The 27,527-nt window shown below is 41.8% G+C and overlaps 1 long non-coding RNA gene across 2 annotated transcripts; it reads left to right on the forward strand.

Annotated features, from left to right (window-relative positions):
- The first annotated feature begins 1,088 nt into the window (after positions 1-1,088).
- On the forward strand, positions 1,089-27,415 carry LOC310872315. 2 transcript variants are annotated; one of them, XR_014570366.1, is made up of 3 exons: positions 1,089-1,296; positions 1,333-1,838; positions 27,237-27,415. It is a non-coding gene; the product is annotated as an uncharacterized lncRNA (long non-coding RNA). The 2 variants fall into 2 exon arrangements; XR_014570367.1 differs by lacking the exon at positions 27,237-27,415 and having other exon boundaries at positions 1,333-1,841.
- Positions 27,416-27,527: the final 112 nt, after the last annotated feature.

Here is a 27,527-nt window from a genome sequence, read left to right on the forward strand (position 1 = left end):
TTACCATTTTAACGTTTCACCCACTACTAGTCCTACATACTTACACCTAGAAACCCCATTCAAACCTATTTAGGTTCATCCTACGGTGGACCTGAAAAGGAATCTTTGAAATGTTTCATAGTTTTAGAAATATAGTGCTTTCAAATTTGAGACATTTATAGGCAGCACTTCAAAAAATCACTCTCACCTAGAAACACACATTGTAAAATTCAGCTTACTGTGGAGACACATGCTGGAACTTTTTACTTTGAAATGTTTTGTAGTTTCTGAGTTATTTAACTTAAACGCCCAATGCATTCTCAATGGCAATAGCACAAACTTTGGCATGCTACATGAACCCATGACCCTCACCAGTCTGGCCCCTGTCTGGACAACAACCCCCTTCCCCAAAGGTAGCTCCCTCAGAGGAGGGAGTTATGGCCAAATATCACAATGTGACAATATCATTATGCTTACAATATTAAGAATTCTGTTTTAAGTTGTGGTAAAATGTAAACTATATTTTTGGGGTAGTTAATCATTCAGTCTATCCACTATTGAGAGTATGTTCTCTCTTTAATTACAGCAGCAGTATTTATTTTAGAAGCTTAAGTCCTTGTATCAGTAAGTCTTGAATAGATTAGTAAAGATAATGAGATATACAGAAGGGGGCTGTAATGCAACTATTAAGGATGCAAACTGCCTTAATACCCCATGAAGAAGAAGGATCTGTAAATCTGTGTTCTACAGAATGGGTCTAGAGACAAAAAGCCAGACTGTCTATTAAGCCAGGCTTGCTGATCCCGGCTCGCCAAATCCACCAATTCTGAGCCTCGCTTGGCTTTAGTGGAACGGAATAAACCAGGCTGTAAAGATCAGGCTTTAAAAAGCCTGGCTTTGGCCTAAATCCTGGATTAGTTAATCCAAGTTTCGTGAAACAGGCCCCTGTTTGCTCAGAAGCCATACTGATTTTCAGACAACAGTTTGTATTCTTTTGATGAAATCATCCAGACTGACCAAAAGTATATTTTCTAATACTTTTGAGAGTTGGTGGTAGCAGAGAAATTGGTCTGTAGTTAGTGAAATGCTGTTAAATTGCCGGATTTGAAAATTGGGATAGTTTTTGCCACTTTCATTCAGTCCTGAATCCATACTGGAAGGAAATTCACAAACATTTGGAAGCTGTATTTGGAATTATCACCCCCTTCCAGTTTGATACTTTATATACATGGGCAACCTCTCATATGACTTACTGGACTGCAATGATAAAAACATAATTCTGTTCCTCCTGGTGGGGAGAAAGAAGGCTATCATTCTGTTCCTCCTGGAGGTTAGCAAGAAGGCTTTCACGAGAAAGTGGCTACAACCACAGCAGCCTACAGTTGAAAAATGGATTGAGAACTCATGATATTTACAAAATATAAAAACTGTTTTACTCACTTAGAACTCAGGATGAACAAATCTAATGGATTTGGACTAAATGGACTGAATATGCGAATTTAAAAAGTACTCTCTTTTTCTTTTTTTTTTTTTTTTTTGGTGTCTTGCTCATTGTTGACCTTGTATCTGTTTTCAAACAAGTGTAATTATGTGAAAGCGCCTCCTTAGTCTTTTCCAAAATGCTGTATTTTATTTATTTTTTTCCCCTTTGAATGAAGAACATTTTTTGACACTTTGGTCATGATTGACTACTGGAAATATATCGATGAGCATCTGAGGAGTCATAACATGACGCATGTTTTTGATAAATTCACACCTGTTAGACTTAACAATCATAACATGTAATGTACCATATGATGCAACATTTTTGTACTGGACAATTATGATAAAAACATAATTTAAAATAAATGTCAATTAAGGTCGCTGTGGTTCATGTTGTTTGGATATTAAAAGGAATACATTCATACTGTACATTCAAAGAATATTTTAAGACCAACTCTCAAGTTCATGATTATAATACTAGACAATCCGACAATATTCATCCTCCCTTCAGCCGTACCACTCTTAGCCAGTTCTCCATAAAAGTCAGAGGTTCTTTACTCTGGAATTCACACATACTTATTGCCAACTCTGCATCTTCACTCTGTATCTTTAAACATAGATTGAGGGCCAGCCTCTTGAAGTTACCCTCTCCAATTTATTCTAACGTAATGTAGCGCATACACACGTGAGCGCACACACGCGAACACACACACTTCACAAGTGTAAATAATGTATTTCTTGTTTTTGTTTTTGTTATTTTCCATACCTATGTTTGATTACTTTGTCTTACTATTTGTATATTACTATTTGTTAAATTGTATATTAACTTTGGTGAGAACCACATGTAAGCCCTCCCTGGGTTTCTTTTCTCACCTGCACACACTTCTCTTTTATTGATGTTACCTTTTTGTACTGTTTATTGTGCGAAATAAACTAAACTAAAAACTAAACATTCTATTCATGAAGTCATCTGTTGATTTGAGTGTGTGGATTCAGATCTTGGTTGAAGTCGCCACAGATAAATATTATCATATACTACTAAAAAGAGTTTCCCTGGTAGCAGAGTACAAATCCAGATAAATATCATATACTCCTAAATAGTTTCCCTGGTAGCAGAGTACAAATCCAGCTTGCAGCATGCTACAGCGACATCCTGTATTCGCTCTTGTAGATCAGCTACTTTTAAGATTAAAGTGTTATAAACCCAAAATGGAATGCTGCCCAGGCTAGGTGGTTGAGGAAAGTGGCGGGTTCTAGGTTGAATCTAACGCACAATTATTTTTGTGTAATTTAACTTAAACTTAATTCATAGTGTATTGTGTATACAATGTTTTAGATAATTATGTCTGTCAAGAGATATACCATTGTGGATTATTTTGACATAGCCTACATTTAAATACACAATACAAGCCTCAGTTACTGTGTAACTGAAAATTCACCAAAACGGACCCTTTTCATTAATTTGAGTCCTTTTCGAGTTAATTTAAGACTGAGGATTTAATGTGTACTCACAGAGCGCAGATATTGCCATCGTCATTCCTGTAAATATCACTGGGTAACATTGCAGATCTATTTGTAGTTTAATTTTAATGTAGACCAAACTATCCATAAGTGTATGATGTTGGTTCCGTAAGCTCCTGGGACGTCTGACTCTTCTCGCTGTTGCTCTTCAAACTTTTTCCATAGCTATACAAACACAGAACAGTGAAATTGTGACATCACATGAGATTCTTATTTCTAAGTTGCATTAATTAATTCTCAGTCAGATATGAAGATAATACATGTTGGAGCTATTCACTATTTTGTATTTCACATTTATTTGTTGATTTGTTTGAAATAATAATGCATACAATAATTCCACCAGTTTATTTGTGTTCCAGTTAAAGGCTTTTATTTTGAAGGTATTGGGCAATTGGGTGTGCACAGGTGAATTTATTTAACTGTCATCAGACAGGCACTCATTCAGATTTCAGTTTGGCACTGGGAAGGTGCACAAGTTTTTACCAGGGTGACCGGGTCAAAGCAAACTAGCAAAGCAGTTATTTCCATCATGTTCGTCATATTTGTCTGTGAAGGAAATGGAATAAAATATCACCAACCTGCAAGAGCTGTTTGGACATCGACTAATTTATCCCTGTGTAAGATCTACTATACCCGGTGTCTCGGTGGCCTTTTGAGTTTTATTGTTGTTTGATTGAAATATTTATTAACAGTTTGCAGAATTACAGTACATTTCAAGCACAAACTCAATACAAAGACTGTTAACTGAGTGGACGACCCAATTAAGCATTACACTTGTTTACAACAGGGTCCACCATGTTCAATTAATCAAAACATTTAGAGACGTACAAATAGACACTTAGTTGTTACAAAACAGGAATTCATCATAAAGGAAGCAAAAAGGGAAAAGAAAAATATACAGTTAGGGGAAAAGGGGGGTTGGGGGGGATTCAGATTTTACGGGGCCCAGTTTTGAATTGCAGCCGTCCGTAGGTGCCCTTTGAGAGCGGTTTTGAAGGAGTCAAGGGATTCACATGTCTTAAAGGACCACTTCGCCACTATTAAACTTTTTCTGTGTGTTTTTTATCATTAGCATATATGCTAAAACACCCCGGTATATTATCATTGGTGGTCTGTAGCTCCGTGGGGGCACTTTCAAAGCTGTCTACCACCTACGTATTTGTCCCAAAGTGACGTAGGTGATAGACCCTCGGTAGGCTATCAGAAACTACAAGGGACTGGACAGGTAGGCTTGCCGTAGCTAGCCTAGCCGCGAAGGACACGGTCCCTCGCTATACACAACAAACGAAAACAACGAGTCAGTATATGGCTACTCTATGGGAGTTTTTGGACGAGATAATTTTAAATACATATTGGCAGAATCTGCGTTAGGGTCGTTATATTATGAACCAGAAATATACGGAGGAAGGAATGCATTGACGGGGGCAACTGCTAGTTGCTGTGGCTGTGTGCTGCTGAATGATGCCTGCTAGTGCTGGAGCGACCTAGCTAGTAGCGTCGCACACAAACTTTTCTGCCTAGATACTGATAGTGTTGACTGTTTTACTGAGAAGTGAGGACATGGACTGTTTTACTGAGAAGTGGGGACATGCGTTCAGGATGCCTCAAACTGGAAGTTGCAACCGGAGCCCGATGGACCAAGAGGGACATTCAGATTGAAGTAAGTGTTCAATGTATTTGTTTTGTGCGTATCGCCACACCGTATTGTTTACATAATTGTCAGAGGCTAGGCACTGCTTCAGTTTACACATTTTCGGTGTTCATTCAACCATTCAATTAAAAACTGTATGGCATGCCATCTGAAGCGATGTATTAGCCATGGGCATGGCTCACATGACGCTCTAGCGAGCCCCATATGTGCCCTCCTCCCTACACATTCTGAGCGTTCGTATGTGTCAGGACTAGCAATGTAAACATTCAAGTGTTATACCTGTGTCCATTCACTAGGTCAGCCCATATGGGTACAGAATGCTGATGAAGCTGAAGACCCGGACTGATGGTGAGCCATACATACATACTCAACTCAAACTTTATACACACAGCACATTAATGTATTTACTGTATTTTGTTTGACCGCCTAGAAAACTAGATGACAAGGGAATATCATTTTCTATAAAGGTTCCCATAGTTATATTATCTCTGGTCCATAGCTCTAATGCGTTGCATTTAACACATTAGTGCTATCGATCAGAGCTATATTTATATATGCTTTTACAAAGACCAGTGGTCAACCAAGGTCCTGTAAAATGTAGTAAATATGTCTCACACAGACTGTTTCACACTGTAGTATTGAATTGTATCTGTTAAATCACACTAGCATGGCATTGCCCCCAGATGACAGTGAATTGACTTAACCTTTTGTAATATCTCAAAAGAAAGAATATATCATTACTGCATCAAAAGTAATCAACAAACTATACTATAAAACTGATGATAACATTGTACAAATTACTCAAGCAAAGTGCCTTGCACGGATTCATAATCAAACTATTTGTATAGCGCCTTTCATGACATGCAATGCAGCTCAAAGTGCTTTACAGAGCAATGGAGAGAAAAACGCAAGGCATAAAACATTGAAATAGAAGGCAGTCATGTAGGTTGGAAGGTCACAGATTCAGTTGTTTTCTTTGGCAGTATTCTGCAGTCCAGAATTGCAATAATCAAGCCCAGAAAAAACAAAGGCATGGATCAGTGTTTTTGCATCATCTAATGACTGACAGGCTGATTCAAGCAATATTTCTAAATGTAAAAAAAGGCAATCTTTGGTAACATGATTGTGTGAATACTACAGGTTGCCAAGTCTGCTTATTATTATGATTGATATTTTATACTCGGTTGTAGCCTACCTACTAATTTGGTCGGTAAACTTAACAGTCCAATACCAAAGTGTACATCACATGAAACATACTGTACATAGCCTACACACTCAGTTGTCCATTCCAGTAATCATTTAGTGCTTTCACCATTACTGACTCTTGTCTTCTCTTGCCACAGCATGTGTGTCTCCTGTCCTGGCCAGAAGCTTCTCCAGCGACATGTCATCATGCAGAACCACCTGCCCTGTGACCTCTGACTAATGCACTTGTATCATTGTACATGTAGTTTGTTAGTTTCCAGTTCAACCATAGACCCCTGTTTTTATATATAATAGATTTATGTAAATCAGTACTATTAAAAGATAGTTGATTTGATGTCAAGTTTGTTTTATTTTTTCTCATGTAGGCCTATTGTATTTATACATTTTGACCAATTCCTAATACTCTATGAGGCTCAAACTGTCATGATATTGAATCAAGGGCCACGTGATACAAATCATTCAGATGTCTGTTTATACAAACCAGACCACAATGGAAATAAGTGTGACTTTGTCAGTGAATGTGTTTTATTGTACTGTAACATAGGGTTTAAAAAACAAGGCCACACAGGCAAAGTTTGTCCTCCTACTCAGATTACAAAAATCGGACAGTGTGCAAGAATCCCAGAATAAAAAGGATCAACATAATATTGCTATATAGAAATATTCTGTTACAAGTAAAAGTCCAGAATTAAAAATGTACTTCAGTAAAAGCACAACCATATTGGTAAGCTTAGGAGTAGTACATGTCTAATATTTGAAAATGAGATCACATTGATTTATCAATACAGATTGTGTTCAATAGCAACATACAAAGTAAATTGTATATCTATATAATATACTGTATACTTGGGAGTTCCTTGAAAGACACTTCTTCATCTCTTGAGTCGAAGACAGCCACCAGCTCCTGCATCAAATAAAGTATTATGCAATTATGGGCCTCTGACCAATCATGAGACAATATGGTAAACAATAAGGTTTTTCATTTTAGCAATTTTTTTTAAATAGCAAATGTACAAGCTAGTAAAATGGTGGAAGCAAAAAAGCTCTTTAGCTGTAAGCATCAGACACTCGGTATGTCAAATTAATTTATAAACATCACAACAACCACGTGTAACAACAACCATGTATTTTGAAAGGAAATGCATGTGGTCTCCTGTAATGCATTGCAATCGCCATTCATTCAGTGTCTGGTGTACACAGCATTGTAGCTTATTTAGTTTATTACGACATACCTCTGTTCTGCAACTTATGCTTCGATGATGATGTTCCGCGTCAATTATTCCATTAGATTGCGGTCGAACTGGAAGATATCTGCGTTGGTGAAATGTTCACTGCACACTCAAAGTGGTTCGAGTACAGCTGGGATTGCATCTGTACTTCATAGTTCTACTATACCACCACTACTGCTGTTACTATTACTACCGCTAAATATTAGCTATTATTATTACTTCTATCGCTTTCAACAACAAACACGAGAAACTTTCAGGTTCCTCCTGGGTGGCTGCCCCTAAGGGGCTGCCTCACTGTCTCCCAGTGCCGGTCTGTCTGTCGCGCAATGCACTGTGGGTATTGTAGGAAATTATATTACCGTGCCTCGGCTCATTACATGACTTGTTCTCCGCAGCGGTTTTATCAAATCTAAAAATTATTTTTGTTTTCATGAACGGATATCATACTAAAGCATGACAAAGGCCATGTAATAGTGGCGAAGTGATCCTTTAATGACTGTTGGTAGGGCGTTCCACATTTTGTTGGCATAGGAGCGAAAATAATTTAGTCCCTTGTTTGTGCCGAATCTGGGTTGTACATGGTTTGTTGCACCCCCTCTGGTGTTTTGGGTGTGGACTTCGTTTACATTAAGGAAGTATTTAGACTGGTACATGGGTATCTTGGTGGTGTATCGAATCTTGTGGACCAGACCCATTGCAAGATGCTGTACTCTGTCGTCGACCCTAAGCCATCCCAGCCTGTCAAAGTGGGCAGGCGTGAGGTGGGTTCGGGGGGTCAGGCCAAGTAGGAGCCTGACCAGTTTGTTTTGGGAGGTCTGGAGCCTTGTTTTAAGGGCCTTTGAGGTGCTTTGGTACCAAGAGGTGCATGCATAGTCAAAGAAACCTTGTACGAGGGCTCCTGTTATAAGGTCTTCAAGGTGTTTTTGTTGACCAGTGAGGAGATCCTGTAAAGGAATCTTGTTATTTGATTGACTTTTTTGATTACGTTGGTGGCCATTTTATCAACGGAAAGATTGGCCTCCAGGATTGAACCTAGGTAGGTTATTTCATCTTTTCGTGTGATAATATTATCACCCACTCTAACCAAGAAGCGATCTGCCTTGCTGAGATTACTATTTGATCCGAAGAGAATGGATTCAGTTTTTCCCCAGGTGTAAGGATAGTTATCAGCGAGCCAGGTGCAGATTCTACCGATTTCAGAGCTGAGGGTCTTTTCAACCTGCAGTTTGTTCCTGTCCGAGACCAGCAGTGCTGGGTCATCTGCGAACAGGAACAAGTTGCAGTTACAAGCTGATCTCATGTCGTTTACATATATCAGGAAAAGTAAAGGCCCTAGTATGCTTCCTTGTGGAACGCCACAGCTCACTGGGAGGGGGGGGGGGGACAGTGTTCCGTTCACCTCCACCATCTGTTCTCTCCCCTCCAGGTAGGATTGCATCCAGCTCACTGATGTGCTATCAAAACCAATAGCTTTTAGCTTGTTAACCAGTATGGAGTGGTTCACAGTGTCAAAAGCCTTTTGGGTTATAATAGTTTTGTTTTTTTCATTATAGTTTAGTTTTAGTTAGTTTTGACTTGTTTTTTCTAATTCAGTTAGTTTTAGTTAGTTTTTAGAGCGGGTTTGCTAGTTTTTATTTTGTTTTTATTTTGTTGAAATGCTTAGTTTTAGTTTAGTTATAGTTTAGTTTTAGTTTTTTTTTCGTACTTTGGTTTATTTGTCAGGTATAGGATTAAAAAAGATCAATAAGTATTGTGTAATAAAACCTAAAAGATATACCATTTAAATATAAACTCTAAAAGTTCAGAAACGTAACTTTGGTCCTTTATTTATCCACTTTGATGATACCATTTGGTATTGTGTTTTATATCATTTTAATCGTTGATCGTTGTCACCTGTACAACGAGGTATAGTCTGTATAGATTGTAAGAATCGGGCATTCGTGGAATGAGCAACACAGCTAAACGTGTGGGTAGCGCCCCCAAAAAATGTGTCAAAATTGCAAATGGTTGGTATACCAACCCTTGCTTTGAGTTGCTTAGTGGATTGGATGATTGCACTCTCCCACAGTAATAAGGAAAAAACAACACTTGGTTCTGTTGGTTGCATGTACAGCACATGCACTCGTACAGCACACCCAAGCTGAATTGGGTTGAGGTCTAGACTCACAGCATTTCCACTCCTACATTTTGGAGGTACTCTGTGATCCTGGCTCTACGGGGCGAGCGTTGGCATCCTGGAGGATGGCGTTAGGTCCAAGATTCTAAAGATATGGGATCGCCACTGGCTTCAGAATCTCACTGCATTGAGATTGCCTTTAATGATGACAAGTTCTGTCTTGCCCGTGAGAGAGATACTGTTCCATACCAAACCAAGCTGTTGTGGCAAGGGTGAATAAATACCAACCACTTGCCATTTTGGCAAATGTGTGCTACCCACACATTTAGCTGTGTTGCTCATTCCACAAATGCCTGAGCCTTATATAATAGGCCTATACCCTTCCGAAGTGCTCCGCATATTTTACTATCGTCCTTTTCCACAAGGCACTTCCTTGCGTCTCTCTCCCATATTGGACTGTCTCTTTCTTCCAACTTTTCCTGGCAGTGTCCGAGCACGAAAATAGCGTTTGTTCACCACCAAGTGTCACTGTTGCACAGCCTAACACACAGACACACACAGGACAGGGAGGAGGGCTTACAGTACAGTACAGTACAGTACAGTACAGTACAGTACAGTACAGTACAGTACAGTACAGTACAGTACAGTACAGTACAGTACAGTACAGTACAGTACAGTACAGTACAGTACAGTACAGTACCACTCACTTAAGACGGGTTTGATTTTCCAAGTAACATGCAGTCAGTTTCAGGCAGTGCAGAATGTAAACAAGCAATGTAAAGTGTGGCTACATGCTGCCGTACGGTGCTGAAAACAGCCGTAAAACTTGTTGGAGAAATGAGGAAATTAATCTAATTAATTTAAAAGGTTTATATTATGAATTTCCGAAATGCATATAAATATTGATAAAAACTATAACTAAGGGTATTTTTTCTATAATTTCAGTTAGTTTTAGTTAGTTTTGTGAACTCACAATACAGTTTCAGTTTAGTTATCGTTTTTAATTAATTTTTTATTTAGTTTCAGTTAACTAAAATGTTTTTTTAATTCTAGTTTTAGTTTTTTAGTTAGTTTTAGTTAACTATTATAACCTTGGGTCCAGCTTGACCATGCCGCAGTATTTGCCAGCATCCACCTCGTGTTTGATGTGGTCGCTCAAATAGAGGAGGCATGTGTCAGTGGAGTGGGATGTTCTGAAACCAGATTGGAACTCGTACATTAATTTGTTAGTGGCAAGATACTTTTCTGCCAATTTTTTTTGACAAATAGCCACTACAATACAAATTAGACATATATATATATATATATATATATATATACACTTGACAACCCCTGTGAAGTGTCTGTCCAGCTGTCTCAACATCACAGTGCTCAAGTCTTCGACCTTTAGGTATGCGGTCAAGTGCAAGCCTGGCTCAGGGAGTAGGACGCCCCTGCCTTGCAGAGTCCCTAGGCACTTTGGACTTATCATCATGTCCTGTGTTTTCGAAATCATTCACTCTGGATTCATCCAGTGACTGCCTTGAATAGAATGGCTGACAACAAGGGAAAGACCATGTGGCTGCTGGAAAGACAGCTGACAGGAGGAAATAGACCCCACTGGGGCAGGTATGGGCTAGCTACCCATATCGGCAGGATCCAATGCTAGTTAGTATTTTGGAGACACCCGCAAATTGCTACGAATAGAATACAAGAAGAAATACCCCTAGAGTCTGCGAGAGTGGGGGCGGAAGAAGACTCACAGACGGATAACTCGGCTTTAGACCCTGGAACGGAAAAGACTACGAGGAAGACATGCGCATCATCATCATCCGAGAAAACGCTTCAGGTCTGTCCCTGCGGCTGGAGGAAGGTGACATCTTCAACGGGCCTGAAAATACATCAAGGGAAAAAGAAGTGCTTGAAGGAAGGAAAACAGGGACCTCGCATTGATTCGTACTTCTTGAGAAGTCGATCAAGTCAGTCGAATGAAGTTCAGCGACCGGAATCTCACCAAAGTTCGCAGGATATCAGCCTCCCTGAAGAAGGAAACTCAAGCACAGCGGCGGAGGCGGAGGAATGTATGGAGCCCATCCAGCCAAAACCAGTAATGGAGAGGAAGATCAGTGGAAACAAACCCCAGGTGAAATGGCCTGCAGCCTCGGAGAAGAAACAATGGGAGACAATAAACAGGGACCTGACCAGTGTTCTACAAAGCATGAGCGGCACAGTTGAAAGAAAGCTTGACAAGATGGGAGACATCATCTACTCATACGGAGCAGAACGGTATGAAGTAAGGAGCAAACAGGCAAAGCTACCAGCACTAGAGAGCAAGTCCAGACGACAACAGGAGATCGATCGGCTCATCCGGGAGAGAAGGCAACTCAAGAAGCTGTGGAGGAAGGCTTCTGATGTTGAGAAGGAGGGCATCAACATCCTCCAGGGAAACATCAAAAGTCGGCTAACAACTCTGAGACGAGCAGAGAACTTGAGAAAATCACGGAAAAAGAGAGAACGTGCAAGATCACGCTTTTTCAAAGACCCCTTCAAGTTCGTGAAAACACTATTCACCAAAGAGAAGGGAGGAAACCTAAAAACATCAAGGCAGGAGCTGGAAACCTATCTGGAAACGATGTATGCGGATGACAAGAGGCACGAACAGATAGCTATTCCATCTGACATTCCACCAATCGAGGAACCTGAACATCAAATGGACATTAATCCTCCCAAGTGGAGGGAGGTGGAACACGCAGTGAAGCGGGCGAGGGCTTCATCAGCCCCAGGGCCAAATGGAGTTCCGTACAGAGTCTACAAGAATGCTCCAGATGTTCTTCGTTTCTTGTGGAGACTAATGAGAGTGGCCTGGGAGAAGGGAATCGTACCTAAAGCATGGCGCAGGGCAGTAGGAGTCCTGATTCCAAAAGAGAAGGAATCCATGGATATCAGCCAATTCCGACCGATCAGTCTGCTTAATGTAGAGGGTAAGATTTTCTTCAGCGTCATAGCTCAGAGGGTGTCCAGCTATCTGGAGAGAAACAACCTTGTGGATACATCAGTCCAAAAAGCAGGCATCCCAGGATTTTCTGGATGCCTTGAACACACCAGCATGATTTGGCACCAAATTCAGTCTGCTAAGAAAGAGAAGAGGGATCTCCATGTTGTTTTTCTTGACCTCGCTAATGCGTTCGGATCAGTCCCCCACAGTTTCATCTGGGCATCCTTTGACTTCTTTAGGATACCCGAGACCATCAAGCACCTGGTCAAGTCCTATTTTCAAGACCTTCAGCTCTGTTTCACCACGCCAGACTTTACCACCACATGGCATCACATGGAGATTGGCATAATGGCAGGATGTACCATTTCCCCATTGGCATTCACCATGGCGATGGAAGTCATCATAAGAGCCTCCAAGTGGGTGGTGGGCGGTGAGCGGCTAACGTCTGGAATCCGGCTACCGCCCATCAGGGCCTATATGGATGACATGACAACCATGACAAACACAGTACCTTGTACCAGGCGCCTCCTAGGAAAGCTCCAACAGAACATCACTGGGGCCAGAATGAAATTCAAGCCATCCAAATCAAGGAGCATCTCCATAGTTAAAGGCAAACTGATGGAACAAAGGTTCTTCATCGATGAAGAACCTATCCCAACGGTCACTGAAAAGCCAATCAAAAGTCTCGGAAGATGGTATGACTCAAAGCTTAAAGACTCTGATCAGGCACAGGAACTCAGGCAAGAACTCATCAAAGGCCTGGAGACCATTGACAAATCCATGCTGCCTGGCAAGCTGAAAATCTGGTGCCTGCAGTTCGGCCTACTACCCCGCCTTATGTGGCCACTAACCATGTATGACATCACACTCACAAGAGTTGAGAAGATGGAGAGAATGATTAGCTCTCATCTGAGAAAGTGGTTAGGGGCCCCTCGATGCCTAAGTAGTGTAGCCCTGTATGGCCAGGGGCTACTCCAGCTGCCCCTCTCTAGCCTCACTGAGGAGTTCAAATGCACAAAAGTGAGATTAGAGATGACCCTGACAGAATCAAAGGACACCGTAATCCGAGCTACTGCCCCAACGCTGGCAACAGGAAGGAAGTGGACTGTTAGGAACGCGGTAGAGCAGGCAAAGTCTGCTCTCCACCACAGTGACATCGTGGGCCAAGTTCAACAAGGAAGAAGTGGTTTGGGGTTGGGTGAAAAGCGACCCTGCTTGTTTCATGCTGTTTCACAAACGGCAGATTACATTTTCCCTCATGAGGTTTGATTTAGCTTAATTATATGAGCTCTGATAACTAATTTCTCTACTATTCCTCCTCCAGGTTCTCTGTACGACGGGGTGGAGAGGATCGCCGAGCTGCAGGCGAGGAACGAGACTCAGCTACCTCACCTCAAGTGCACCTCCAGTACCCTCTGGAGCCCCAGGTGAGTGAAGAACTGGATCTCTAACCTTTTCAAGGACATTCAAGTCAATATGTACTTGGCCGTGGAGCCACGTCCGAAAATATTTGGTTAAATGTTTTAAAAGTCTTCAAAAGTTTACACAAAGGAAATATTTTTGTCCGTATTATTTGATCAAATAATTGTGTCCCGGCTTGGATCAATGGAACTAACATGAAAGAGTTTAAAGAAAAAAAATACCATTGCCTTTTATATTTATATTAAAATCTTTAGAGATTTGACAAATTGTTTTGGGACCCTCTTGCTAAACTCCACCCCGCTCGTTTTTATCCCTTTAGTTAAACCCAGTTTTTGTTTTTCTCTTCCCCTCCAGCCTAGCCTCGGTCAAGACTTTACAGTCTCGGACGAGGAGCTTCGCACGGGAGACCCTCTGGAGATGATGAGGCGGGCGACCCTGATGCCAGGCCAGCTGTAGGACCCCCTAGCCTCACACATGAGACCTCCTAGCGCCCTGATGCCAGGCCAGCTGTAGGACCCCCTAGCCTCGCACATGGGACCTCCTAGCGCCAGTGCTGCTGCTTCCTCTCACCAGGAGAGCCCCAGAGGCCCTAAGCGGCCTGCAGTCACCGTGCCCCAGCTTTCTCCTGAGGTAACATTACCTTCATAATTCATATTAATTATTAATTTCCTGTGAATTACAAAAAAAGGTCAAACTTTCATACCTTTTCTAGAATATATTCTTTGCACAAAGTGCAATATGGGTAAATATTAGTTTTTCAGAAAACTAAAGGGTTGGGATTTAAGGCCTATTCATAGTCTGGATTTTCGGTGGTAAGGTGACCACCGCTCCGGTGGTGAGCTGACCACCGGAGCTGAAATAACGTTGAGCGGTGGTGAGTAAAAACAGAAGGGCTGGAGCGGTGGCGGTGGTTTGCTCTTCACCGCGGCTCGTGACGTCATGTTGTAGTTCGGTGGTCACCCCACCACCGTAAATCCAGACTATGTATGAGCCTTTAGAAGGCCTTTTTAGATTCTGCCTGGACCACCTCACCCATTTTTAACCTGTCGACCTATAATTGGTACCCGTCTCCTTCTACTTGCCTGTGTCAAAAGGCAGGGCTGTGGACCACTCGAAAACTGGCATTATTGAATAATATTTCTAACTTGTTCTACTAGATTGTATAAACTCAACAGTGGCTTCTATGGCTTATAGCCGGTGCGGCTTATCTATGGATTTTTACAGCTAACGCAGAGCCATCACAAGCGTAATGAATGAGTGGCAGGTAGAGTGCTACGGGAAGCGGCCCGGGGGATTCTTTCGCCAAAAAAAAGCATTGCTCGTTTTGGACAGCATGAGGGCCCATATAACAGTCTGTGAAAGCAGCCATCAAGGCAACAAACTCCATTCCAGCTGTCATACCTGGGGGCACAACCAAGCATCTGCAGCCACTCGACATCAGTGTGAATCGTGCGTTCAAAGTGGGACTACGCATTCAGTGGGAGGCATGGATGACGAGCGGCGAGAAATCATTCACCAAAATGGGTCGGATGCGAAAAGCAACTTTTGCGCAAGTCTGCCAGTGGATCCTAACAGCATGGAGAGGTGTGAAAACAACCACGATCAACGGGTTTTGAAAGGCTGGACTGCTGCGCAATGAAGAGGAGGACGCCGCCACGGCTGACGAGGCCCTTCAGAGGATGTTCGAATCCGACAGTGACGATGACGAAGAGGAGTTCCTTGGTTTTGAGAGCGACAACGAAGGAGGGCGTGCGGCTGTCGAAGCCACCCTGAGGCTGTTCGTTTCCGATACTGAAGAAGAGGACTTTGCTGGTTTTAGTACACAGGACAAAGATGAGGATTAATACTGCATAACGCTATCCTACACTCGAACCAATGCACAACGGATATTTAACTTTCCAGTAAAATATTTGTAATTTCTATTAGCTCGACATCCCTGTTGTGATGTCGTTGGTAGGTAATCTAGGCAGGTCTCTGAACAACTGTCCACACTACAGCCCACCAAAGAGGACCACTTATAGCTGGGAGGGAATTCAGCCAAAATCATCAAGATTGTGCACAAAAAATTAAGTTTGTCGATCCAAATGGATCAAGAAAAAGAAAAAATACTAACAAACATGACATAAATAGGCCAGTCAATCTATGATTTAACTCAAAAGAAATTGCAATAGTGATCGTGATCCTTAGGGTCATCATCATCATCATCATATCATACTATAATTCAGTCAATGTCTGAATGATGAATGATTGAATTATGCTTCAATTAGCATGTGACATGTCAAATGACGTGCACGTTTATTTGTCCTTTTTTTTTTTTTTCTTTTTTCTCTGGCACCTGCACAACACTCCCCACTAGTTGGCTAGCATGGAATGTGTTAACCGGTAGTAAGGAATACTTTCGAGCTCGTATAGAAATCAGTGCTGACTACATTTCATTAGCAGTAACTGTTTGTACAGGACTAGAACACATGTGGCACTCATTAAGCCACTCATGTAAGAAATGTTGTCAGACTGAATTACAGTATGTTTATCTGCTGGTGTGGTCTGGAAGAAAATGATTCACTGGGTAGCATTAGTAATGCCCTCAAAATATTATAATTGATACATTGATGTTAGCCAGATACAGAGTTGCAATAGTCCTCTGTTACGACACAATTAGTCTAGGGGTAATTAAGTGTAACATTTAATGGATCGACAGGACACCAGCTTCAAAATGCGAACATTTATTTATATAAAGATGAATTAAATAATGAAAGAACGGATGTGTTACAGAATACAGATCAAACTCAAAAGAAAATACTTAACAAACAGACACAAATTAGCACTACAACTGAAAACAAACTAGTTCCTTTCCGAAGGGAACAAACTAAGGAATAACTATAAGCAAAAGTCCACAGTCAGTGTGGTGGCTGGGAGAGAGAGGATTCCGGCCTGTCTCCCCCCCGCCTTCGAGGAACAGACTGACTCATAATAGTAGGTGAGTAGGGAGAGCCATGATCAGGAGCACTCCCACTCTAGACCGACAGCCAGTCAGGGCCGATCACTCCCTGACAGACGGGCCAGCTTCTCTAAGTGTCAATCATCAATCAGTCGACCTGCGGAGGATTAGGGAAATCACACAGGCAACCACTCCCCCCACCCTGGTAGATATTCATATTCTCACAACCATACCCTCCCTTCCCCAGGCTGTGGTTCTATTATATGTACCTGTACCCCACTGATAAATGACCCTCCCCTCCCCAGGCTGTGGTTCTATTCTATAGGTACCCTCTACCCCACTGATAAATGACCCTCTCCTCCCCAGGCTCTGCAAGTGTCTCTTGAGCAGCAAGGCCCAGAAGTCATCGCTCTCGATGGTCAGCTGGAGCAGGAGATGGAGGCCTGCAGCAGGAGATGGAGGCCTACAGCAGGAGATGGTGGCCTGCAGCAACCTTCGACAACCATCTCGACAATGGTGCAGTATTTGGAGAATTTCTCGATTTGAGGATAAGCCAAGTTGAGGACAAGTTCTGGTTGAGCGTCACCGTTGTCCGTGTGTGGACACAGGTGGTGCCGAAGCAACAGAACCTGTGACTTGGGTTGCAATCTGGCCTAGAGTTCTCATCGGGCCCGAAAATTAAGGCCCGGCCCTAACTGGGCCCTAACTGATCGGCCCTAGGCCCGGCCCGGCCCGACTAATTAGCATAGATTTTAGGCCCGACCCGGCCCTAAAATGTCGGGTCGGGTCGGGCCTGGTCGGGTTTGTGCAGAATTTGAGAACTCTACACAGAGTAAAAGTGAAACGCCAGTCAGCACCATCTTCATAATAGATAAATACACAGACAGAACAGAACTATTATTTTTATTATTCTAAACAAATTCAAAATATATATATTTTTTCATGGAGCCCCAGGCCCGGCCCAGCCCTACTGATTAGCATACATTTTAGGCCCGGCCCGGCCCTAAAATGTCAGGTCGGGCCGGGCCTGGTCGGGTTCGGGCAGAGTTTGAGAACTCTAATCTGGCCCCCTTTCTGAAACCAGCTCCTCGCCACTCGCCCTACACACTTGCCCTCGATATGCGCGTTCACGCGAGGCTGCGCCATATTAAGTGTTGTCCGAAACCAAGCAGCCTTGAGTGGAAGTGGCTTATTAAGCCCTCAAGAGCGAGTCTGTGCCGATCTAGACTTGATTGCCTTGTGCAGCCCTGCTTTCTGTCCGCATGGAAACCGGGACCTACAAATGGAAGTACCACTACAAATAAATGATAAATAAACTCCTCCTAAACAAGCTTCATCTGATGCAGAATAGACAACGCTCCAACTGATGTTCACAAGGGCTCTTTATTTACCCCACCGTGAAAAACTATAAATGAAACCACACAAACAAAACAACTTTTAACACAATGATTTATAAACACCATGGATGTATGTCATTTTTGACAGTCATGCTGTATTTCCTTTTTCCATATTAATGAAATCCACATGTCAGACAAACATACACGATGAAATGCAATATAACTGTACAAACAAAATTACAGGTAACACAATTGCATGATGGTAACCATGGCAACGAATAGTGTCTGTTTCCTGTTTCTTCACAAGGAGGGCGAGTGTATCCAAACAGTTTTTTAAACCCAGCACCCTAATCAAGGGAACTTGATTCAGCTGGAGGGGCACTTCCTGATGAGGGAACCTCCCGAGAGCACTTCAAGTCAAGGGACTGGTTTCAGAAAGGGCCTGGGGTTTTGGCTTCAGCGAGAGGCCTTTGTTTTTTTCGTTATCTTCTGAAACCTTTCCCACGATTTTGCAACCCAGTGTCAAGAATTATAGAATGTAATCCTGGGCGCTACACTTCCTCTGTCTACCTGGAAGGGCAGCAAAAAAAGCACACGTGTATCGTAAAAGTACTTGATACAACTCATGCAGCATTACACCATTGTTTATTATTATTTTATTTTACTGTTTTACCTGAAGGTTCAAAATAAAGAATCAAATCAAATCCATCTCAAGAACCTGAGAGTAGGAGAGAGAATAAGGAGAGTCTGACACACGGGTGTCACTGTGGAATGGGCGGCAGGTCTCACTGAAGGTATAATAATGGTTTAATAATAATGGGTATAGAAAGAGGTTAAATTACTATGGTATTACATAATTGTAATGTATAGGATAATTAGATAATATGTTGAATAATGCTACAATAATATATTTTATAATACTAGTGGTATGATCTATAGTACTCCAATAATATCATATTGTATAATACTAGTAGTATGATCTATATAGTACTCAAATAATATCACATTGTATAATACTAGTGGTATAATCTAAGTACACATTTTGATATATTTGATACTGTACAAAGGTCATTAATATACATGATCAATAGTTTCAGTCCCAGAATTGATCCAAGTGGCTACTGGCCAATGCCTGGGGAAGAAAGTACACAATATGGTTCAGTGTGAGTAGAACAATATGGTACAGTACACTCCAATGCACAGCAATGTGTGCCCCTCTGTATGTCTCCATGCATTTCTATTTCAGTAGTACAGTACGTATAGTTGCAGCGCTCACTTCACATGGGTGTGATTTTATTTTTGTACATTGTTGCTGTTGCCCAGTATTTAGCCTACCTCACACACTTTGCATTTGCTGCTACTACCTGGATGCACAAATATGACCTTCATATTCAACATATTTGCCAATATACTTTGTACTGTTCCCCTGATGCAACATAAAATTGCTCCTCATCACTGTTAATGTTCATGTAAATTAATATTTAAAGTATTATTTATATATATATATATATATAAGAAATAGTCTACCTACAAGATCGGTTATTTGATCTATATCTGAAAATGTTTACAATATAGTTTGCCTAAAATAAGGACCCTGCATGGTGCACAACTTCACACCTGTGTATGTGTGCCAACACGTGTTTGTGCCGCGACATTTGAAATCCCACCCGGATTGTGCTTATAACCACGCCCCTATGTGGCCGTTTCGGAAGTTCCTCTCACCTCTCAGCCTCTCGCCTCCAACGAGGCGAGAGTCTGCGGACTAGACCTAAATATATTACTCTATAGACTAGACCTAAATATATTACTCTATCCACACTTTTCCTGGGCTGTGTGTGCTCCAGGTCCTGTCGATTTGATCCAATGAAACTGGTCAGATGACCAATGAAATCAACAGGAACTGGAGCACACACAGCCCAGGGAAAGTGTGGATAGACTAGACCTACATATATTACTCTACGGACTAGACCTAAATATATTACTCTATGGACTCTATGGCCAGTAGTAGCCAAGTGGCTACTGGCCAATCACAGCCTTGCACAACCAGAGTAGGTTTTCGGAGCACGTGTTTGTGCCTCACCTTATGTTTTCGAAGGAGTTCCTTTTCGTCGTTCTCCTTCTTCTTTATGATGGTGCTTTGCTCGGTGCAAAGCGCCGTCCTCTTCTCCAAGACGGCGCTTTGCTTGCTGAAACGCGCCTCCAACTCCTCCAATGCTTGGCTCTTCTCCTCCAATGCTCGCCTCAGCTGGTTCCTACACACACACACACACACACACACACACACACACACACACACACACACACACATCAGACTTGGCTCCAGAGTGACTTTAAGTGTGAACATAAGTAGAGTGACCAATCCATCTTATAGTAGACCTAAATATATTACTCTACGGACTAGCCCTAAATATATTACTCTACGGACTAGCCCTAAATATATTACTCTACGGCCTAGACCTAAATATATTACTCTACAGACTAGACCTACATATATTACTCTACGGACTAGACCTAAATATATTACTCTATAGACTAGACCTAAATATATTACTCTACGGACTAGACCTAAATATATTACTCTATGGACTCTATGGCCAGTAGCCAAGTGGCTACTGGCCAATCACAGTCTTGCACAACCAGAGTAGGTTTTCGGAGCACGTGTTTGTGCCTCACCTTATTTTTTCGAAGGATTTCTTTTTCTTCGTCGTTCTTCTTCTTTATGATCTTCGTCTTCTCCTTTATGACGTCGCTTTGCTTGGTGCAAAGCGCCGTCCTCTTCTCCAAGACGGCGCTTTGCTTGCTGAAACGCGCCTCCAACTCCTCCAATTGGCTCTTCTCCTCCAATGCTCGCCTCAGCTGGTTCCTACACACACACACACACACACACACACACACACACACACACACACACACACACACACACATCAGACTTGGCTCCAGAGTGACTTTAAGTGTGAACATAAGTAGAGTGACCAATCCATCTTATAGTAGACCTAAATATATTACTCTACGGACTAGCCCTAAATATATTACTCTACGGACTAGCCCTAAATATATTACTCTACGGCCTAGACCTAAATATATTACTCTACAGACTAGACCTACATATATTACTCTACGGACTAGACCTAAATATATTACTCTATAGACTAGACCTAAATATATTACTCTACGGACTAGACCTAAATATATTACTCTATGGACTCTATGGCCAGTAGCCAAGTGGCTACTGGCCAATCACAGTCTTGCACAACCAGAGTAGGTTTTCGGAGCACGTGTTTGTGCCTCACCTTATTTTTTCGAAGGATTTCTTTTTCTTCGTCGTTCTTCTTCTTTATGATCTTCGTCTTCTCCTTTATGACGTCGCTTTGCTTGGTGCAAAGCGCCGTCCTCTTCTCCAAGACGGCGCTTTGCTTGCTGAAACGCGCCTCCAACTCCTCCAATTGGCTCTTCTCCTCCAATGCTCGCCTCAGCTGGTTCCTACACACACACACACACACACACACACACACACACACACACACACACATCAGACTTGGCTCCAGAGTAAGATGCTTGTTTCTTACAGGAGTGGCTATGGCGTACCTGATTTTCTCTGTCCAGCTTGTTGTATTAAAATTCTATTCTGAAACAAAAGCAAAACAAAAGTGTCAGTGCAACCCCCCACAGCCGTCTAGGATTTTCAGTGTGGTCGGCATAGACATGAGCACTGCATAATGATATCTGGCCCAACTCGCAATGAGTCACCACTGCGTGATTTGGAATCACCTCAGCTCCAGGAACCCCTACTGTGATTGGCCAGTAGTCGCTGTGATTGACAGTTCTCGTTTTTGCAACTATGCCTAAACCTAAACTTAGAAACCTCTAAATTGCTCTCAATTACAGGAGATGGATACTCCAGGGCAGGGGTTTTCAACCTTTTTATACCAAGTACCACTACAGAATATATCTGGCTCTCCATGTACCACCAACTGATTATTATACAAATAGGGGAGCGTAGACCTGCCCCATCCTATTCAGCTATTAACACAGGAGGAAAATGTCATTTATTATTTTAATTGTTTTTTTTTGTTCCATTCTCGAGCCAATGTTGCTGCTGCTCTGATGAAACTGTCTAATCAGCAAAACTGATATTTCAAATGCGATAAAATCCGTTCTCAAATCTTCTAAGTGACTAGATTAAGCCAGACTAAATCTAAGATTTAGAAACTTTTAGTAATTCTAGTAAGACTAAAACATAAATCGCGAAAGCAAACATTCTTTATTCTGTACTTAGGCCTATACAATTGTATGGTACAGAACACTGAAGTCCTTAAACCAGAAACCTAACCCTATAACCTCAGTAAAACATGCCTGCCCGGGAGCCAATCAGAAACACGGTAAGGCGGTTCCGGACCGCCCTGGAACGGCGGTGGGATCCTGGAACAGCGGTGGGATTCCAAATCATGCGTCACCATCAGGTTTTTGCTGCCAAATTGCACCAGTGCATTCTGATGTCTAAGTACACAAAATGTGCACAGGCTGGATTAGCAAGATATGTGGTAGTATTGCTTGAAATACAGTGAGACAACCATGAAACAAAAGTACCTTTGTCAAGGCCGTCCCCAATCTTGCCTTATTTGAATTCCTTTTGGCAATTGCCCAATTTCTCTCCTTCCTGAGATCCTGGAGGGGTTGTGTTTGTGCCTCACCTTGTGTTTTCGAATGAGTTCCTTCTCATTCTCCTCCTTCTCCTTTATGACGGCGCTTTTCTCCTTTATGACGGCGCTTTTCTTGGTGCAAAGCGCCGTCTTCTCCTCCAAGGCGGCCTCCAATTCCTTCTTCTCCTCCAAGGCAATCCTCAGCTGGTTCCTACACACACAGGCCAGGCCTGGCTGGTTGGCTGACCAGAGAGGCCTGGCCTGTGTGGGTCCCCAGTTTTTGAAGGGGGGGGGGGGGATGCCTGAGGAAGAAAGTACACAATATGGTTCTGTGTGAGTAGAACAGTATGGTACAGTACACTCCAATGCACAGCAATGGCTGACCAGAGAGGAAATGAAACTGGTCAGATGACCAATGATATCCTATGAAATCAACAGGAACTGGAGCACACACAGCCCAGGGAAAGTGTGGATAGACTAGACCTACATATATTACTCTACAGACTAGACCTAAATATATTACTCTACGGACTAGACCTAAATATATTACTCTACAGACTAGACCTAAATATATTACTCTATAGACTAGACCTAAATATATTACTCTACGGACTAGACCTAAATATATTACTCTATGGACTCTATGGCCAGTAGCCAAGTGGCTACTGGCCAATCACAGTCTTGCACAACCAGAGTAGGTTTTCGGAGCACGTGTTTGTGCCTCACCTTATGTTTTCGAAGGAGTTCTTTTTCGTTCTCCTTCTTCTTTATGATGGCGCTTTGCTTGGTGCAAAGCGCCGTCCTCTTCTCCAAGACGGCGCTTTGCTTGCTGAAACGCGCCTCCAACTCCTACAATGCTTGGCTCTTCTCCTCCAATGCTTGGCTCTTCTCCTCCAATGCTCGCCTCAGCTGGTTCCTACACACACACACACACACACACACACACACATCAGACTTGGCTCCAGAGTAAGATGCTTGTTTCTTACAGGAGTGGCTATGGCGTACCTGATTTTCTCTGTCCAGCTTGTTGTATTAAAATTCTATTCTGAAACAAAAGCAAAACAAAAGTGTCAGTGCAACCCCCCACAGCCGTCTAGGATTTTCAGTGTGGTCGGCATAGACATGAGCACTGCATAATGATATCTGGCCCAACTCGCAATGAGTCACCACTGCGTGATTTGGAATCACCTCAGCTCCAGGAACCCCTACTGTGATTGGCCAGTAGTCGCTGTGATTGACAGTTCTCGTTTTTGCAACTATGCCTAAACCTAAACTTAAACCTCTAAATTGCTCTCAATTACAGGAGATGGATACTCCAGGGCAGGGGTTTTCAACCTTTTTATACCAAGTACCACTACAGAATATATCTGGCTCTCCATGTACCACCAACTGATTATTATACAAATAGGGGAGCGTAGACCTGCCCCATCCTATTCAGCTATTAACACAGGAGGAAAATGACATTTATTATTTTAATTGTTTTTTTTTGTTCCATTCTCGAGCCAATGTTGCTGCTGCTCTGATGAAACTGTCTAATCAGCAAAACTGATATTTCAAATGCGATAAAATCCGTTCTCAAATCTTCTAAGTGACTAGATTAAGCCAGACTAAATCTAAGATTTAGAAACTTTTAGTAATTCTAGTAAGACTAAAACATAAATCGCGAAAGCAAACATTCTTTATTCTGTACTTAGGCCTATACAATTGTATGGTACAGAACACTGAAGTCCTTAAACCAGAAACCTAACCCTATAACCTCAGTAAAACATGCCTGCCCGGGAGCCAATCAGAAACACGGTTCCGGACCGTCCTGGAACGGCGGTGGGATCCTGGAACAGCGGTGGGATTCCAAATCATGCGTCACCATCAGGTTTTTGCTGCCAAATTGCACCAGTGCATTCTGATGTCTAAAATGGTGCTGCCTAGTACACAACATGTGCACAGGCTGGATTAGCAAGATATGTGGTAGTATTGCTTGAAATACAGTGAGACAACCATGAAACAAAAGTACCTTTGTCAAGGCCGTCCCCAATCTTGCCTTATTTGAATTCCTTTTGGCAATTGCCCAATTTCTCTCCTTCCTGAGATCCTGGAGGGGTTGTGTTTGTGCCTCACCTTGTGTTTTCGAATGAGTTCCTTCTCATTCTCCTCCTTCTCCTTTATGACGGCGCTTTTCTCCTTTATGACGGTGCTTTTCTTGGTGCAAAGCGCCGTCTTCTCCTCCAAGGCAATCCTCAGCTGGTTCCTACACACACAGGTCAGGCCTGGCTGGTTGGCTGACCAGAGAGGCCTGGCCTGTGTGGGTCCCCAGTTTTTGAAGGGGGGGGTGGGGGGATGCCTGAGGAAGAAAGTACACAATATGGTTCTGTGTGAGTAGAACAGTATGGTACAGTACACTCCAATGCACAGCAATGGCTGACCAGAGAGGCCTGGCCTATGTGGGTCCCCAATCTTTGAAGGGGGCGGGAGGGGATGGCTTCTTGTGGTGAAATTGCGTCCTGATTTGCTGGGGCGTGGTGCGGTGCTGGGGCCTAGTGCGGTGCTGGGCTGAATAATCTTTCACAACCAGTGATTAGTTAGTGGACATGGCTATATCCTATGCAATGACAAATACCATGTAATATTTAGGCATCTACATTGAAATTACCCAAAATACCAACAAAACACCCAAAATAGCCACTCTACAAGCTCAGTGTTGCCTGCGACGTGTTGATTCATTCACAGAAATGAACTACCAGTGTTGATTTTGTCAACCTTCTCAGGCGTCTTACTGTTGCTAATGGTATAATAATTGGTATAGACATAGCTACAATGATGTAATACCATAGTAATTTAATCTATACGATAATTAGATATGTATGGAATTAATGAATAATGCTAGAATAATACATTGTATAATACTAGTGGTATAATCTATATAATTATTTTAGATGAGATCTACATTATCTACATCCTCAGCCTGCTCGCTCCACAGTGACACTGCAAGAAAACCCACATTAATTTGAGGGTAGTTCAGACCAGCCCAAAGTCCAATGGGTTTCTTAGGTCATAGTATCTGGAAATCTATTTTGTACAGTGGATGGAAGTCATTTATATTTTGCTCTGCTCATGATTTGGGCTGTTTTGAATTCTACTAGATCTGGTAACTTTAGGGTGCGAGAATTATAGAAGAGAATGTTTTGTGTGTTCAGGTTATCCAGTATTGTCTGACTCGTACGGCTCTTTTTTTGTAGGATGGAAAGTGAGTGAATTGCTGTCCCATATTTCTACACAATAGGAGAGGTATGGTAATATCATGGTGCAGTACAGGATATGTAGTGATTTGGGATTGAGGATGTGTTTTGCCTTGTTAATAACAGAAATGCTCTTTGATATCTTGACTCCCACATGCCTTATGTGAGGTCTCCAGTAGATTTTGTGGTGCAAGTAAACACCATTTTTTCGTAAACACGTTCTTGTGGTCTATCTTAAGCTTGAGTTCTGTAGCGATTGCAAGGTTGCCAAAGACCATGAACTTTGTCTTTGTTAAGTTTAAAGATTTATTGTTTTCAAACCACTGCTTATATTTACTCAATGCTATTATGGTTTGCATATGCTGCTGGATATCCTCTCTGGTACACAAGATGTTTGTGTCACAAAGTACTTTAAAAAATATATATTTGATACTGTACAGAGGTCATTGATGTACATGATCAATGGTTTCGGTCCCAGAATTGATCCCTGCGGTACCCCACACGTGATATTTTGAAGATTTGATTTACATTCTCCCAGTTGTACATACTGTTGTCTGTTCCTCAGCCATTTAGATGCTGCTCCAGCTTGTTGCTGAGTATGTTGTGGTGTATGGTGACAAAAGCTTTTTTAAGGTCATTGAATACTCCAATTGTGTAGTTTTAGATTTAGATTTTATTTATCTATGTAGTCTGTTATGTCTTCTGTTATTGATTAGTGCCAATGAAGGTGATCTGTTTGCTCAGAAGCCATACTGATTTTCAGACAACAGTTTGTATTCTTTTGATGAAATCATCCAGACTGACCAAAAGTATCTTTTCTAATATGTTTGAGAGTTGGTGGTAGCAGAGAAATTGGTCTGTAGTTAGTGAAATGCTGTTAAATTGCCAGCTTTGAAAATTGGGATAGTTTTTGCCACTTTCATTCAGTCCTGAATCCATATTGGAAGGAAATTCACAAACATTTGGAAGCTGTATTTGGAATTATCACCCCCCTCCAGTTTGATACTTTATATATAGGCAACCTCCCATGATTATGACTTACTGGACTGCAATGATAAAAAAATATAATTCTGTTCCTCCTGGTGGGTAGCAAGAAGGCTATCACGAGAACGTGGCTACAACCACAGCAGCCTACAGTTGAAAAATGGATTGAGAGAACTCATGATATTTACAAAATATAAAAACTGTCTTACTCACTTAGAACTCAGGAAGAAAAAAATCAAACAAGTGTAATTATGTGAAAGCGCCTCCCTAGTCTTTCTTTTCTAAAAAGCTGTATGTTATTTATTTTTTTGCACTTTGAATGAAAATAAAATGTTGACACTTTGGTCATGATTGAGTACTGGAAATATATCGATGAGCATCTGACCAGGAGAAGTCATAACATGACGCATGTTTTTGATAAATTCACACCTGTTACATAACATGTAATGTACAATATGATTCAAAATGTTTGTACTGGACAATTAAGATAAAAACATAATTTAAAATAAATGTTGTCAATTAAGGTCGCTGTGGTTCTTGTTGTTCTACTAGGTTTGTATATTAAAAGGAATACATTCATACTGTACATTCTATTCATGAAGTCATCTGTTGATTTGAGTGTGTGGATTCAGATCTTGGTTGGAGTCGCCACAGTTAAATATCATCATATACTCCTAAAAAGAGTTTCCCTGGTAGCAGAGTACAGATAAATATTATCATTATACTCCTAAATAGAGTTTCCCTGGTAGCAGAGTACAGATAAATATCATCATATACTCCTAAAAAGAATTTCCCTGGTAGCAGAGTACAGATAA

The sequence above is a fragment of the Protomyctophum parallelum genome (assembly GCF_964188405.1).
Source record: "Protomyctophum parallelum genome assembly, chromosome: 15".
NCBI classification, from domain to species: Eukaryota; Metazoa; Chordata; class Actinopteri; order Myctophiformes; family Myctophidae; genus Protomyctophum; species Protomyctophum parallelum.